Source organism: Emydura macquarii, unplaced genomic scaffold (assembly GCF_026122565.2).
Source record: "Emydura macquarii macquarii isolate MOO-44397 ecotype Brisbane River unplaced genomic scaffold, CSIRO-AGI_Emac_v2 contig_1551, whole genome shotgun sequence".
Lineage (NCBI taxonomy): Eukaryota > Metazoa > Chordata > Testudines > Chelidae > Emydura > Emydura macquarii.
The window spans coordinates 10228821-10244075 of NW_027131688.1; the positions used below are offsets into that span (position 1 = coordinate 10228821).

The window sequence follows — 15255 nt, forward strand, 5'->3', positions numbered from 1 at the left end:
ATCATAGGTTATGGGAAGGAAGCATGGGTAACATGAGCTGTCTGGTCAAACAAAACTGACTCTCCTTGATGGAAAGTTTTGTACTAGTTAGGAAGGTATAACTTCCTGTGTAATGTGGGTAAGACTTATTTTTTAAAGAGTCTCTTTTCTTGCACTGTTTCAAGTGATGGTTGAGAAATCCTAAAATGTGGGCAGGGTACATACTACAGTGAACTGTGACTAGTTTTCATTCTTTGTAGTGAATGGTAGACTACTTACATTTTATTCAAGGTGACAAATCTTGATGCATAGACTAGAATCAAAGACAAAGCTGTACTCCATGAATTTTGAATGTGGATTTGTTTAATTCAGGAAATTTTCAATATTATGGACATTCAGCTGCTTATTTCCCTTTGTTCAAAGGTTAGTTATACCAATTATGTGGTGGGTTTTGAATGTGTAATGACAGTTTAAGCATGTTGGAAGAAAATATGGAAGCTTCCCCAGATTTCTTGAACAAATTGAGGCTAAATGATAAAGCTAAACAATGAAAAAGTGAGAGTGAGGGTGCAGCGGTATACAAGAGCGTACACAAAATGCAAAAGACTTCAGTCTGAAAAGAAACTGGGTAGGTGTATTGCAGGCCAAAACTAGAATTCCAAGATGTAAACAAGAAGCCTGTCTTGAAAAGACCATAGAAGAAAATGGAAAGATGAAGGATGACCAGAAGTCTTGCTAATCAAGGGGATGTTCTGTGGCCACAAAATAAACTTTGTTGCAAAGGTGAGGATGACAGATGCAAACATAGTTAATCTTTTTGCTAGATGTAAGGAGACAATGCCGGAAAATGCAGTTGTTCAATGTAAGGGAGTGAATAAAATTCATATAAAAGAAATGAGGCATCAGAGGGGACTTAGAAGCTACCCTGACATAAGGATTGGAGGGGCAGAACAGGAATCAGCGTACGATGAGGAAATGTGAAGAGAACATTGATAGATCAAATTCCAGAAAACAGGAGAAAATTTGCCATTGTACTTAATGTGCACAAACAACACATCTGAGCAGACTGTTAAAAGAAGTGGTGGGAACTTAATGGGGATTGGTAAACCTGAATAGTGAACAGTCCGCCTTACAGGGCTTAAGTGGACTTGCCTGAAGAAAAACAATCAATGTGGAAAAGATTTCCAGCATGTGGAAGAACATGTTGAAGATGAGCTGTCCAGTTATCTAAAATACATTCGGTATGTTTTACAAAAGGTCATAAGTGTTCATATTTGGTTAAAACAGTAGATGAGCAGAATTGAGATTTAAGAAGAAAAAATTGAGTGCCTTTTACCTGTCGTCTTGGTTTTTAAGCCTTTAGTGTACACTTGGGTCACATCCTTTGTTTCACAGCCATGATGATTAAAAAGAAAGAGAAATGAAAGCTGAGATTCTCCTGTCAGTTTAGGGCGCACTGTATCTTTGATCTCTCTCTCCTCCCTCCTCCTCCATTGGCGCCCTTTTACAAGTGACAGGTCCAACACTTGCACTTCTTTGTGGAATCCCATGATTCACCCCTCTTTTGGACTGGATCTGCAGCTAACAGCACCACTGTTTACCAGCCATGTCTGCTTCACAGGCCCCACTCCTCCCAGTGATTTCCCTTAGGGAGCTGCAATCAGTAGGAGAATACAGTGACACCAAACAGCTTCCTGAAAACAAAGTAGTATTTATTTATCCATAGGAACACAGAAATTGATTAGAAGAGTTAAAACAACAAAGCATACTGTCTTAAATTTAGGAGGGGAATGCCTAGCTTATCCCATGTACTCTCCCACCAGTGGGAACCTGGGTTCCATCTGCTTTCCTGCAGACCTCTCTTGGCTGCTCTTGTAACAGTTTCTCAATTTTCTGTTTACGGTTTCATGCCTGAAGGCCTGTCCTAAGCTAGGAGGATGGTTGCGCCCTACATAAACGGATGAAACAACAGAAGGCCTCAGCACCTGTGCTGTCATCTTAAGGAAGTGCTTAAATATGTGGTTCCTGCAGATATGCAAAAACTACCTAGGACTGAATTAATTCTTTGCATCCCAGTAGCAGACAGCATGATAGTAATCAGATAGACAGAGAGACACTAATTTTATGGCTATTCTACAGATATATCCACGTTCCTTACACTGACATATACATGGAACGCTAGGAGCTGGGGCTTTAAGAAAAATACCAAATCTTGCAAGACTTGCCCTAAAAGTTGCAAGAATTGGCAACATTAGGCTGTAGTCATCTAGCCTGGTAGCTCCCAAGCTGCAGGGTGGCCTTCCCTTCAGCAGGGGAGCAAAATCTCCCTGAGAGGAGATGCAGCAGTTCCATTTGTGTGTGATCACTGCTGTCATCCAGCCAGCAACACAAGTGGTGAAAAAAGCAAAGGGCGTCCTTGTTCTCAGAGTCATTCCTTTCCCTGCCCCACTTGCTGATTGGTTTTCAGGAGACTAGGGGGGAGAGTGGATGCAGAAATTGAAGGTTCAGCAGAGATCATGGGGCAATGCTTGCTGCATCATAAAGCTGAGGTGAGCTTCGTTGAAGATTCAGGTTTTTTTCCACAATATGCTTTAAAATTGACAAGCATACCTAGATTTGTCTTGAAAATTGTTGTGGATCCTCACGGCCTAAAGGAAGGTTAAGGGTGCAAATTTAGGGAAGGGGTCCTTGTGTGGGGATGGGGGGTTGAAAGGTCCTGTCAATAAACTTCCCCATTCTTGTAATGTTTTTGCGTGCACCTGTGACTCTCCCTATTGTACTGATACCTTCACCACTGACAAGTGATCACCCAAATGGATTTGATCTTGGTTTTTGTCTGGCACCCACTAACACATTGGGCAAGCACTCTTTAAAATGTTAGTTCTCTCTGGTTCTGTAAGGTGCTGATACCGGAGTTCCATATCAGAGTGAGTGTGACTTGTGCATGTGCGGCAAGATTAGTGCCATGTCTCAAGCAAGAGTGCATAGAGACATGCTTAACATTTAGTCACTGGTAGATCAGTGCATCATGTTGTAGCCATTGAACCTGATCATCACCCAAGGAGTGAGTTTAAATTCTGTGCTCAGAATGGCTACTGTACACACTGCTACTTCCTGCTTTGAATAGCAGGACTTTTTGAAAGTCCTTGAAACTTGGAGCCCTTTGGTGAAAGGGTTTCCAAGATACAGTCCCCACAAAGTATGCTCCTTTACCATCTTCAGATTTTTATCTTTTGGTGCAGAACTAGGACAAAACTAAGGCAGTGGATCTCATAAATCTTACATTGCTGGACTGTTCCTGTGCTCAGCTATTCCAGTTGTACCAAAAACCACTTCGGAAATACTTCAAATTATTACACAAAAAAAAGGTACTAAAGATTTTATAAACAGAAAATTCACATCTTTGTATGCTGTTTCTGCAGGAAGTCCTTTGATTGACACATACTGAAAAACATATTTGTGTTAGCTTAAGGCAGGGGTGGGGAACCTTTTTTATGTCAAGGGCCTGATGGTGGCCCTGGCGGCGGGGGAGAATTCGGCGGCGGGGTTCCGTGGGGGGCGGGGGGCAGTGCCCACGGCCGATGTCCCCCCGCCGCCGAAAAGGGACAAACGGCGGCAGGGTTTCGGCGGCGAGCACTGCCCCCCCCCAACGGAACCACGCTGCCGCCGAATTCCCCCCCGCCGGCAGGTCCAGAACAAATGATTTCGCGGGCCGGACCAAATCATTACGGGCAGGACGTTCCCCACCCCTGGCTTAAGGGAACAAGTCCTGCCGCTAATGACATCTGACTAAGTCCCACCCTGGGACAGTCCGTGGGATATGAAGTTGGTATGTTGATGTGGGGCTAATATGGAAGGGAAGACATTCATTTTCATCAGCTGAGACCTTCCTATTAAGATAAATGAACCACTTCATGCTGCTGTGAGCCTCATACTGCAGAAATGGGGGCAGAACTCCTTCCCCATACACTAACCTCAAATTTGGGGTAGAGGACTCGAACACCACAGTTTGCTCTCCCTTCCTGTGTTCAGCTGGTGCATGCCCTTGTAGCCATGCCACCTTTCCTACTTCCCAGGACCCTTCCAAGCTTAACAGGGACATAAAAGTTCCAGGAGGGTGGAGATCATAGAGAGGTATGCCCCTCAGTCTCTCTACCACTACTTCCTCAAGCAATGGAAATGCATTGTCAGCTCAACATTAATGAAAACTAAGGTTGCCTAGTGCTCTATCCTGCCCTTCCAGTAGGTAGAGGGTGGCTAAACTTACATAACTATTTATCCCCAATTTCCCAGTTTTAACTCTGCATTCTGGAATTAGGCACAGGGACCAAAGCACATGCTCAGGTAGGATAGTCCTCTGATCTCTGACAGTGCCCTTATTGCCAAGAAGGCTAACGGCATATTAGGCTGCATTAGTAGGAGCATTGCCAGCAGATCAAGGGAAGTGATTATTCGGCACTGGTGAGGCCACAGATGGAGTATTGTGTCCAGTTTTGGGACTCCCACCTCAAAAAGGATGTGGACAAATTGGAGAGAGTCCAGCAGAGGGCAACAAAATGATTGGGGGCTGGCACACATAACTTATGAGGAGAGGCTGAGGGAAGTAGGCTTGTTTAGTCTGCAGAAGAGAAGAATGAGGGGGGATTTGATAGCAGCCTTTAACTACCTGAAAGAAGGTTCCAGGGAGGGTGGAACTAGGCTGTTCTCAGTGGTGGTAGATGAGAGAACTTGGAGCAATGGTCTCAAGTTGCAGTGGGGGAGGTCTAGGTTGAATATTAGGAAAATATTTTTCACTCGGAGGGTGGTGAAGCACTGGAATGGGTTACCTAGGGAGGTAGTGGAATCTCCATCCTTAGAGGCTTTTAAGGTGCGGCTTGACAAAGCCCTGGATGGGATGATTTAGTTGCAGTTGGTCCTGCTTTGAGCCTGGGGCTGGACTAAATGACCTCCTGAGGTCTCTTCCAACCCTAATCTTCTATGATTCTATGACCATAGTGAATACAGAGTTGAGGGGGTGTGTATGTATATACACATTAACTCTGTTTCTTGGCTGTCTAAGTTCATCCACATTCTGGAAAGGCATAAGGCAGTGCTACTCAACCTTAACTCTGTTAACAAAGTGGTGATTTTTTTTCATGAATGAAGAAAGGGATGGAGAAGAGTGCTAGACGAACACTCCTAACTTGGCTGCTGAAGGAGGAGAGCAGAAAGTAGCAGGTGGCTTTTTTTTTTAAGGCCTTGTGCCTGGCTGTTCTCCCTGTTCTTTGAGCAGTTGCCCATCCAGAGTACCTATTCTCCAGCAGAGGCACAAAGAACAAGATATTTATTGAGCAGGCAGGACAGCATCACACCCCTTCTAAAGACAGTGGGATCTGGAAGAAAGGAGGTGTAGGATCTGGGAAAGAGAAGTGGAGGAATAAGGGGTGTGTAAAGAGGCGGAAGAAAGAAGAAGATAATGTTGAAAGGCAGTGTGCAGATAAGACTGCAATGTGTTAATTTTAAACTACATAGAAAAGAGAAAAAAGTAAGGGGGAGAATGTAGCTGCATCTTACCCATTTATTCAGACTCATGGAATGTAGGTCACACCTGGCCCCTTCACTCCCACTTTTATGTATAAGGGTGAAGGGGAGATGGCATCAGCTTGACTAAATTGAGTAATGCCTTCAGGATTTGTCCGAATCAGAGGCTGAGGACTGCTGCTGGTCTTCAAATACTGACCTAACAACAGTCATCATGACTTCACCTCCAAGTGGTGCACAACTCAGTTACTTCCTCAATGGAACAGATTGACATGAATACACAGCGCCTGTATGGAAACATCTATATTGAGTGCATTAATATTGAAATATTTAGGACTTGATGTCTTCAGACTATCAATATCTGGCCAGCAGGTTTCCTAAGTTGGAGTGCCCCTAGTTTTAGAATTTGTTCAACTAGTATGTCTGTCAAATACCATGCAAGCATGATTCATTTATTTAGTTTAGTTTTTGTATTAACAGATCCATGTTTGTGTTGTTCTGTATTTCTAGCAACTTACTGGCCTCCATAGTAGTTAGGTGTTTCAGAAATTAATGAAATGGAATGTAACATTCTGATTTTTCAGTATGTGTTTCACATACTAACTATCCAAGTATACACCATTACATATCTTTCTGCTGTATTTGGGTTGATTACATTTTTTCCTGAAATTCTATGCTATGTAGCCACTATAAAGAGGCATATTGTACTGTGGGACGTTCTATTAATAGGGTATTTTAAGTTAACATAGGAGTCTTAGTGTGTAAAAGCTCTTAAACTGTGTTTTTCTTTTTTAGCAAAACCGCTTCTGAGTTCAGACTGGCTAGTGAAGTCCCTGTCAACATTTTTGAGCCCTTGTTGTATCTCTTTGTACGTACTGGTAAATTCTGGTCCACTCGACTTAGGTTTTCGCTGATAATCTATCAGCATCCCACCCTATTGTACAAAGTTTTCATAGAAATTGTAAAACCCAGACTTCAAATACAGTATCTTCTAACATCTGGGTATCCCAATAGTTAACCACCTGTCAAGCTTCCTATTCTGTATGCCTAAGGCATCTAGTTAGCTAATAGAACAGCTTTCATCCATATTACATTTTATATGCACTACAGTAGGTGTACAATATACCAGTTACCTTTTATTGTCTTTGTAAAAAGCAGTAAGTGTGAGTTGGTATTTAAAACCTTTTACTGTTTTGAGTGCTTGGATTCAGGTAGATACATCAGGTTGAACTTATTCCTTTGCACTTTTTTTGAACCTTTATAAAAGAGCTTTGTGTATTTATATTGCTGTGTGAGGCAAGGCCTATGGATGTGTGCCAGAGACCAGTGATGCAATGAATTGCAGCTGGTGATCCTTCTAGTGTGCAAAAGGACACTAAGTTTTTAAAAAACCTTTTTGACAGGCTTCTCTGACACCTAAGAAACCTGAAACTAAATCAGGTATCCTAGCAATAGCTTCTGGATGCCCTGTTGTGAATGGTTCCAGAAACTAGTGAATAAAGAGCAGAGAAACCTTTTTTGTTCCTGGAAATAACTTATAACTTGACACTAAAATGTTTGTTCTGCTCTAGCTCTTTTAGCATAGTTCATTGCATTTTTCATTTGTGCGAAACTAATGGAAATTTTCACTGCACAGAATGTTAACGAGCTGCCTTCTTCCTCCTCTTCATTTCCTGGATATAAAATTTGTATTCCTGCTTTGTTTGCCCACACATATGGACATTATGAACTGCTGTTCTTCTTCCATTTGAGGGAGAGACTCATTTTACTCTTGCTCTTTTTCCTAGGAACCTAAATCGAACCCCTTTCTGCTGAAACGCTCGTTTCTGCCCACTGCCTACAGGAGAGGTGGTCCATGTCACTAATACCAGAGCTGAAGGTGACAGGCCTAATGATTCCAAGTGCATGTGTTGTTTGTACATCAGTTGGTCTTTACATAGACTTACTCATGGTGTCTTTAGCCCCAGTTTGGCAAATCATTTAAATATGTGCATAAGTTAAACAAATGCATTGCTGAATCAGGGCCTGAGGCAATTTGCTGCTATACCATGACATTCTACAGAGCTCAGGGCATGTTTGAGAGAGGCTTTTCTTACAGGGACTTACCATTCTTCCTGAATAATCAGGTGCATAAAGTACAAGTCAAATAGCATCCATCCTTCCTTATGCTGGGGTCAGTTTTCCAAGTCTTTTATATTCACATGGAGTAACGTTGTTCCAAACACTCGTGATAGAGTGGATTGAGCTGGCAATATTGCATGACGATAACTTGCAAGAAAAATTTTAAATTATGCTGACTCTGCTGATTGTTTCAGGCTCTTCAGCATAGAAATCAGCTGCTTGTGAATTTTGGTGCTCCTTAAAAATACTAGATTGCTAACTCCTGAGCCCAAACTTCTCTGGCCTGTTGTGTGGATTGTGAAAAAGTTGTGCATGCTTTCTTCATGTTGCTCTGCTAATACATCTAAAGCATGGTTTGTGGGGACTTTTTTTTGGGGGGGGGGGGGGAGAGGAAGGTGATCTTGGCAGTCTTTGCGGGGAGAGCCAGGAGACGATAAAGATGAGAATTATCGTGTGTGGGCACCTTCCTATTATGAATGGGACTGGAACCACCAAACTGAATTCAGGCCATAATTGACCTTGGCTGGATTTGAACTAGTGACCTACAGGCTCTTATTTTAAAACTAGTTTTAAAATAAATTTACTAAATTTAAACCTCCATACATTGAGTGTTTGCTGTGTATTGAGTGTATGCATACACATCTTCACTGTAGATTCAAAACTTGATTCTGTCTGAAACAGCCGTAAAAGTTACTTGCACAGTAATCTTCCAGAATGTGTGTAGCTGAAATTTTTTACTTGGACTGTACGTTGGCATTCAGTGGCTATTCAAAAGCACTGCCTGAGAGTGATGGGTCCGTGAAATGGAGTTCAGCAATTTCGTTGTCTAGATGACACTGTCTGCACCCTCCTCCAAATCTTACTCAATAGATTTCTTATAACTTCCTAGAAAAAATGTATCTGAAGTAATACTTAAAATCTATCTGTATTGGGGCATCTTCTGTGGGTGCAAAATATTTTCCGGTGTTTAATCTTAAGGATCTATGTGATGCATCATGTGACAATGAGCTGTTTACCACAGAAGTCTAGCAACAGCTTTACCTGCGCGTAGCACAGAACTCCCACACATGCTGCTTTGGCAGGCTTACTCTGACACATTTGGCTCACACATTCCCATGTGCACAGATGTCCAGTTGAGTCTTCAGTCATTATGATTGCTCTCACACCTGTTACTGTTGGTGCTATGTGTAACCTTTATTCCCTAAAGGGTAAATTGAGATTTGTGCCTGGAGTGCCATTTACTGCCGAAGCAGCTAGCATTTTGCTTCCTGTGCTAGTTGGAATTCTACCCCTCCACAGAATCTTCTAAGGAGGGGTGGGAAGTTTGTCAAGTTTGCATATGAGGAGGGATGAAATCATATGGCTAGCAGTTAAATTATTTCTAGCCACAACCACTCAAAAACTGTAAGTCAGGCCCCAAAATCATGAGATCTTATAAAATTAATTTGGGATTCATTTTTATTTGCTTTCTGGTTTTTAACACTTTAGAGGTCACATTGTCAAGTTTTTCTAGCCTTCATGGTGCAGAAAAACTTAAATTCAAGCTGAGCTTCCAATGGATTTGCCTGATTCAAAGAGCTGGGACTTAAAGAAAAACACTAAATAACATAAGACTTGCAATAAAATCAGAGAAATTGGTAATATTAGTGCTAATCTGAAACCATGAACCTGAGTTCTGTGCTAGAGCAAGCAGGGCAGTTACTGCACAGCTAAATCACTTGCAAAGTAAGTTAATTTAAGCGAAAAATATACTGTGAATTAATGGGAAGAAGCTACTCTTAACAGCAAGTATGGCTGCCCCATTCTTTACAGACAAAATATTCAGTTTTGACACTGAACTAACAAATAGCTGAGTGTTCTTTCAAAATTTGAGCATTAATGTTCACCTTACGGAAGAAGGCAAATTACTCTATGAACATTTTTTGGTTGGGGGGAGAAGAGAAGAAAAGAGATAATAAATACTTCATTACAGGTATGTGATCTGTTTTTCTTGGGACTTCAGTTTTATTTTTACTGGCTTGTAGTGGGGGGAGAATGTCTCCCTCTCCTCCAGACTACTTCTTTCTAGCTGAGTGCAAAGGGTCTTTCTGATTTCTTGTCCAATTGCCTGTGGAGCCAGTCTCTCTGCCTCTTGCCATCACAATAGCAGCATGTACCGTTACTGACTAGGTTCCTGTAGTCCTAATCAAGTTTCATGCTGCTACCAGAAAAGCACAAAGTGCAGACACATAGATATAATTGTTATTTTTGTGGGACTTTTTCAGTTGAGCGACTAAGGAAATGGCACAAATGTGGGATTCCCCATGATGACTTACCCAGTATAAACCATTGTGTCTGTAGATCAAGAAGAGAGATTGCTGACAGCTAGTTTCCTCTACATATGTGCTGCGAGTGAATAAAATGGAAAATATTGTTTATAGAGGTAGAAAAGGCAAAACTAAAGTGCTTTAAAAAGAATGTTTTTAGATGCAGGCTCTTTGGCCAGAATTGTGTCCCGTCAGCACTTTCATATCTTATGAAGCTATTCATGCAGGCTGTAATTAGGCAGGAGTTAATGGTAGGCATCCCCCTCAGTCACATGCATACTCATTGGGAATTGAGTGTAAAGCTTGTGCAGTAACTGATCTTTCAAATAGGGAGCCAGGTTGTGATCTCTTAAGTTTATCATACCAACAGTTGGTGCTAGTCATCTGTTTGCCCCTTTGTATAGCTGAATCCAAAAAGGATGGACCGTCATAAAGTTTGAACATTTATCCACACTAGTTGATTTTTGAGGCTCTCCCTGTCATGTAATCTCTTTGACTGTCCTCCTTTCTAGGACTAGCCAGATGTCCTCTGCTTCATCTTATGAGACATTTTAAAGGTAGAGAATGTTTCTGGGGAGGAAGTGCACCACAGGTCTATTGGAGGATTATGAGGAGATGAAAGAAGCTTTCTTCGGACCCCTTCTCCAATCATTTATTTCAGATGGGGATAGTTTCTCTTAACCAAATCTCTTTAGATCATTTTGAGACAGAGATGAAAGTTTCAGTTAGTTCCTACTTGATTACAAACATGTTGCTGTTCTGTCCTGGACGTGGTTTTTTGGGTGTGGTTTTAACAGTGGCAAACTACTTAAACAAAACTATTGCAATATACAACATACAAGAAGTTTTGCATTTTAAGTTTTAAGATAACATTTTGAATGCCTCTATTAGCAACTTGTGCCATGCATGCACCTAGGGCTAAAGATGAATTGTTGAAAGGAGTGGGGCTTAATCATTTTCAGGTCACACTTCTTAAAAACAAAAGGGTGTTTTTGTGTATCCCACCTATATTGAAGCTTACTTTGTTTCCTAGTTCTATCAGTTTAATATTGATTTCCTCCCCCCTCCTGTACAGGATTCTCTCACTTTTAGACTACTGATGTGTATTAAATTTCCATTCAATGTCTATTAATTAGATAGTTCTTAAGGTGTAATCATGACTTTATAATCATGACTTGAGCAAGGATTATAAACATGCATTGTATTGGAAAATACATGGTTTTTATCTTTAGTCTGAACTTCTTTTGCCAGTGTTCTTCATCCAGCAGACACAGACAGGATTAAAATTGAAGGTCTTGTGCAGTTAGCCTCTCTCCCACATTTAGGCCAGGCTCACTATTTCTTTTCAGTGGAGGGAATTTTTTTTTAAAAAAGGTATCAAAACAAAACAATAAATTGCACCCAATTTTCCCTGTGGGTATAGGGAAGAGAGAGTAAAACACATGAGAAATGTTACTACTATCATTTACTGCGCTACTGGAAGATGATTACAGTGATGAGGGCAGCATAAGAAACAATAACAGAATGAGTTTTGTGTATTTAATAAGTGTAGATATGGCCACTAACACAAGTTGGTGGGGTAAGAGATGGATGGAAAACCAAGCTTTTATATGTAGAAACGTGTTGTGGTCAGCTATATAGCTCCTTAAACTTTTTGGCAGCAAAGTAACATTCAAAGTTCTAAACGTCAGTCATCTAACTGGAGAAATGTGTGTTGGTTCGGTTTATTTTTTGCTCAATCACTACTATTAAAAAAAAAAGCTGTGTGCCAGATGATGTTCCTCCTTTAGATTTCAAACTGGCATCATAGCAGGTTTTGTAGCTTTCCTCTTCAGGTTCTGAAAAAACTTCAAAACGCTACGTAATCCTCCCTTTCATAAAATCACATAAATGCAGGGCTGGAGGAGACTTTACAAAGTTATCTAATCTCCCCCAGCCCATGCTGAAGTGGGACCAAATATATCTAGATCATCCCTGACAGGTCTTTGTCTAATCTGTTATTTAAAAACCTCCAGTGATGGGGATTCCACAATCTCTTTTGGAAGCCTAGTCCAGAGCTTAACTACCCTTAAAGGTAGAAATTTTTCCCTAGATCTCCCTTGCTGCAGATTAAGCCCATTACTACTTGTCCTTCTGTCAGTGAGCATATACAACAATTGATCACTGTCCTCTTTATAACAACCCTTAACATATTTGAAAACTGTTGGCAGGTCGTCTTTTCTCAAGACTAAACATGTTCGGTGTTTTTAGCCTTTCCTCGTAGGTCAGATTTTCCAAATCTTTTACCATTTTTATGGCTATCCTCTGATTTTTTCCAGTTTGTCCATATCTGCCTTAATGCTTGGCTCCAAGAACTGGCCACAGTACTCCAGCTGAAACCTCACCAGCACTGAGTAGAGAACAGTTATCTCCCGGGTCTTTTATATAACATTCCTGTCAATACTTCCCAGAATATTAGCTTTTTTTGCAACTGTATCACATTGTTGACTCATTCAGTTTGTGATCCACTACAACTCTCAAATCTTTTCAGCAGTACTATTGCCTATCCAGTTATTTCACATTTTGTAGTTGATTTTTTCCATCCTAAATTTAGTAGTTTGTAGTTGTCTTTATTGAATTTAATTTTGTTGAATTCTGACCATTTTTTCTCAATATGCCCCTTTCCCAAGCACCCAGTATAAGGGTCCATTATTACTTTCGACAGCTGTGCAGCCCTAGTCTTGTGAGTCCAAGAAGGCTGGCCACAGGTTTTTCTTTGCTGTGTAGACATACCCTCAAAGGGCTTTGGTGCCGCCGCAGTTAACTGTAACAGCAGATTGTGATGGCACCAAAACCCTTTGAGGGTATGTCTACACAGCAGATTGCGACTCTTCTGCAGCGGGAAGAGACCATTCCCTTTCATCTCCTCCCCCAAGAAAGAGGTCTCATAAGATTGACTGTAGCCCTTCCAAAGCTCGGGAAATTCTTCCTCACCTCAGAGAATTACTGTCTGACACTGACATTCAAGTGCTCAGGATAAAGCTGGGCCAACTATCTGCTCTCCGGTACCGAGGCAGGATCATTCCAGTTCTGTACTGTCAACTCTGATACCACCTAGGGGCCAACTGTCTGGTACAGACAGTGTACCAAATCATAGATATCAACCCCTCAGGCTTTTCAGGCATCAGCAGAGTTGGTCTGTCTTTCTGTTCCAGACTTGCCTTTGTTACAGGAGTCCTTGACTGTGCAGGTGGTGTTTGAGGTCCTGGGATCCGTCTGGGATCCACACTGAGAGATTTGTTTTTGGTACTGAGTACATCTCTGGCCTTTGAGACAATTTCAGATTGTACAGGCCAGATTGACCGATGTGGTATTGATTCCTACTTTGGTACCGATGCATTTTCCGGTACTGAGTGTTAGTTTTGCCTCAGTGACACTGCAAGGCAGCTGCTGCTGTACCTGTGTTAGTACCAATGCGGCCTCTGTACAGGGCATCAGATGAGTCAGGGAGTATGATGTCTCCATCTACATGGCTTCTCCATTCCCATTGGACTATGGGGAGGGTGCCTTGTATGCCTTGTAGCTCGTAGTCATCCTCTGCCTCTCCTTCTCCATCTGAGTACCAGGCCTGGAAGTCTTCAAGATCTCTGGGGATCACTATCAGTACCAAGACTCTCACTGTTGTTACAGTAGGCATAGGAGTTTTTGGCCCAGGACCTACTTGCCACTTGTTCCATACCCTTCTTATCAGTGGCCTCCATGGAGCTCTTGGGATGTGCCTTGATCATTAAGATCCTAATCCTCTCCTTGTTCCAGACAACCTTCCTGCTGCCCCAGCTAGGCTGGAGACACATTCTGATATTGCTTTTCCGGAGCCGATAATCTGAGAGTTTATTGAAGGAACAAGCATAATCACAGCAGACTCCATTGGCCCTGCTTCCTTCTTCATCATCTTCCTCAGACAATTCCACTCTACTGGATTCATTTTCTCCTGTGCCAGAGGATTTTAAATCATATAAAGATCTCCTGAAGCAAATGGCTACAGCCTTAGGCTTTCAGGCCAAGTTTATTCAGGAGAATATTCATAAATTGGTAAACGTTCTCCAGTTGTTAGCTCCACTAAGCTAGTGGTTAGTTAACCGGCACAGTGATTCAGTACAACACCCTTCTCCCTTGCAACTAAGGGTATGTCTATACTGATGGCGGCAAAGTCGCTGCTGTCAGATCAATCTTTCTGGATCGTTTAAGCGGTCAGTGTAGACCCGCTCAATTGATCAGGAAGTCGACGTTAGTAAACCACCTCCTCAAGTGGCGTAGCGCTACATCCACGGGAATGCGGTTCCCATCGGCGCAGTGCAGTGAAGAAGACGGTGTGCAGAAGGGAAGCACAACAGTCGACGGGAGTTACGCGAGCTACTCTGCATAGCTTACGTAGCTCCCGTCGACTGCCACCGAATCTCCAGGTAAGTGTAGACCAGGGTTAAAAAGGAATGGCTAGATACAGGATCATAGGACCTTTTTAGCATAGTCTTACAGATCATGACTGTTGTTCAGTTTGAATGAGACTCCTTCCTTTACAAGCCTTTGTGACCCACTGAACAGTACACTTCTCAAAGGCCAGTGGAATGTTTTAGTAGCAGTGTCTGCTGAAGTTTCTTTTGCCTCTTACTTCTTTCCTTGCGCCTCTAAGCACTGAGGGTGAAGATATAAGAAGAGGGTATGACGCACTGTGACTGCCTCTGGTCCAAAGTTGCAATTGGGACTCAGGAAGTTGGGCTAGAAGTTAAATGTGTGCAGAGATCATCTCAAAGAAGTTCGGTTACTCACTTCATTACTCTCCATGCCATTTAATTTGGGAGAAGCTGTTGTTTATAGTGTTAATTTAAACCACTAGTTGGTATAAGAGTCAACTTATTTACATTAAACTTATGGGGATCTTTCAAAAACCTAAACGTGTTCAACATTGCCGTAGATGGCTTGAAAAATAAAGGTATGACTTCCTCAAATTATTAATTGGCTTTGTCTGAGCTAACTACTTCATCTATCTAGAATTCTCCTCCGGAATACTTGCTTGTTTAAGAATCTGGCTAGTCAAACATGTTAAAGGTAAAGATACCATGAAGCTATTTTCAGGCCCTCATCCTGGAATGAGCTCTGTGTGGGCTGACCTTTTCCCTACCAGTTACCCCATTGACTTCATTGGGGCTCCCTACTTGTGCAGAGATCTACCTCCAGTGAGCTCACTACAGGATTGGAGCTTTGGTAAGTAGGCTGAATTTTCAACATTTTAACGATAGTAACTTTTAAAGTGAAGACCCCCTTTTGTTCTCCAAACCCTGAGGCTGGGTGG

At 41.9% G+C, this 15255-nt stretch overlaps 1 protein-coding gene across 1 annotated transcript in view; it reads left to right on the forward strand.

Annotated features, from left to right (window-relative positions):
* The window catches only part of PELI2 (pellino E3 ubiquitin protein ligase family member 2), a 102701-nt gene that overhangs the window by 34335 nt on the left and 53111 nt on the right, over window positions 1-15255 (forward strand). The gene's annotated exons all lie outside the window — the stretch shown is intronic.